Below are 2,315 nucleotides of genomic sequence, written 5' to 3'. Positions count from 1 at the left end.
ATAGATAGATAGATAGATAGAGAGAGATAGATAGATAGATAGAGAGAGAGAGAGAGAGAGAGAGAGAGAGAGAGAGACTGATAAAATGATAGATAGTTGCATTTATATATGTGCGTGTGTGTAGACAAAGTCACACACAAATACATACACACACGCACACACAGGCACACACGCACACACACACAAACTTATTTTAAACGTGATGGACTAATTTTTATCTTTTCTCTTAAGAAACTGATATTCCTTTTGATTGCTAAAAATTAAATATCACACGCCATAAGAACTCTGCGATAAATTAGGAAATCTTGCGTTTCTGAATCGTCATTATACGACCTAAGAACGGCAAGACCAATAATATTACCCTGTTATTGCAAGTACGTGTTTTTGGCCATCGAATAGAAAACTGTTATCACATACCATACATATCAAATAACGACCACTATCTAATATCTCCTCATATCGTATATCATTTAATCACCGCCAAGCTATTTTCTTTCGATTAAAGAGCTACACGCACCATCCCCACAATCGCCCTAACTTACAAAATACATACATACTTATATATCCATAAATACACACACACACAGTATATATGTATTTCTATAAATGTATATACTATATATACACACGTATATCTACATATAATATAACTTATATATAAGTGTACATATGTATGTATATAGTATATATACACACATATATATATATATATAATACATACATACATATGTATCTTGAGATGCATGTGTTTATATAAGCATATATATATATATATATAATACATACATACATATGTATCATGAGATGCATGTGTTTATATAAGCATATATATATATATATATATATATATACATATGTATATGTACATATATACGTATGTGTGTGTGTGTGTGTGTGTATAAGTTTGTCTTCGTATGTATACATACATTTTTCCAGGCACAGTCAAGAAAGCAAAGGACAAATGTACGGAGGAACCTCGCAACTATTGTTTTATAGCTCTGTCTGTATTGATTTACCAATTCCAGCCATATCGCACAAACGCACACGTAGTCATTCAACACCGATACTAACTCTTCCAGACATATATTCTTTGAAAAGGAGACACAAAGATCATTCTGTAAGCATAAGCACTTTGTGAATATTTAGCCTCTGATCATACTCTGATGCATGAGGCATACATGAAGCCACATACACCAATGCGTATATATCTATAGCATTGTGTGTGTGTGTGTGTGTGCCTCTGTGTGTGTTTGTGTGTGTGTCTGAGTTTGAGTGTGTGTGCGTGTCTGTGTGTGTGAGTGTGTGCGCGTGTGAGTGTGTATGTGTGTGTGTGTGTGTGTGTGTCTCAATTGCGGCATGTGTTTCCGTATGTATATATATTCTTTTATTCTTTCATTTGTTTCAGTCATTTCGCCTGCAGCCATGCTGGAGCGCCGCCTTTAGTCGGACAGATCGACGCCGGGACTTGTTCTTTGTAAGCCTGGTACTTATACCATCGGTGTGTTTTGCCGAACTGCTAAGTTACGAAGGACGTAAACATACCAATGTCGGTTGTGATGTGATGGTGGGGACAAACACAGACACACATCCGAACATATAAGCACGCACACATGCAAACACACGCACACGTGCACACACACACACATAGTTTCCGTCTATCAATACCAGGCACAAGGACTTGTACTATAGGCTTGTCCCGAGGCTATAGTACAAGACACCGTCCGCAGGTGCGACGCAGTGGAACTGAACCCCGGACCATGTAGTTGGGAAAGGTTTAGAAACGCTACTATGTCGGAATATTACTTCAGCTCTATACCTGACATCGAAGCTATTGAATCCAGCCATCTAACTACGGGCTTAGACCCCGCTTTGAATATGTTGCGGGTTCGAATATGCTTCACTATTTATTGTCACAAATAGGCGTAAATACAACGCCTCAGCTCACAACACCCCTGTAGGTGCATGCATTTCGGAGTGGTTATATCCTCATCAGCCGAAAAAAATGGAAAGCAGAGCCTGGGAAGAGAAAAGAGTGGAGACAGATACGAATGCATCTGAACTACGCAGAGTAGTAAAGGAAAAGAAGGGTGGTCACGTGAGGAAAGGAAAGATGGTTGATGGTCATATATACGTATATATATATATATATATATATATATAACGTGAGAGAGTTAGGGGTTCGGGGTTCAACCCACTAAGGGATAGTATCTGTCCCACATGCTATACCTTCATTTTTCATTTATGTATTCTTTATTATTATTTTTTTTTCCTGCTGCACCCTTATTTTTATTTTTATTTTGATTTTGATTTTAATT

This window comes from Octopus bimaculoides, chromosome 11 (assembly GCF_001194135.2).
Source record: "Octopus bimaculoides isolate UCB-OBI-ISO-001 chromosome 11, ASM119413v2, whole genome shotgun sequence".
Lineage (NCBI taxonomy): Eukaryota > Metazoa > Mollusca > Cephalopoda > Octopoda > Octopodidae > Octopus > Octopus bimaculoides.
Note: the sequence above shows the minus strand (reverse complement) of the source record.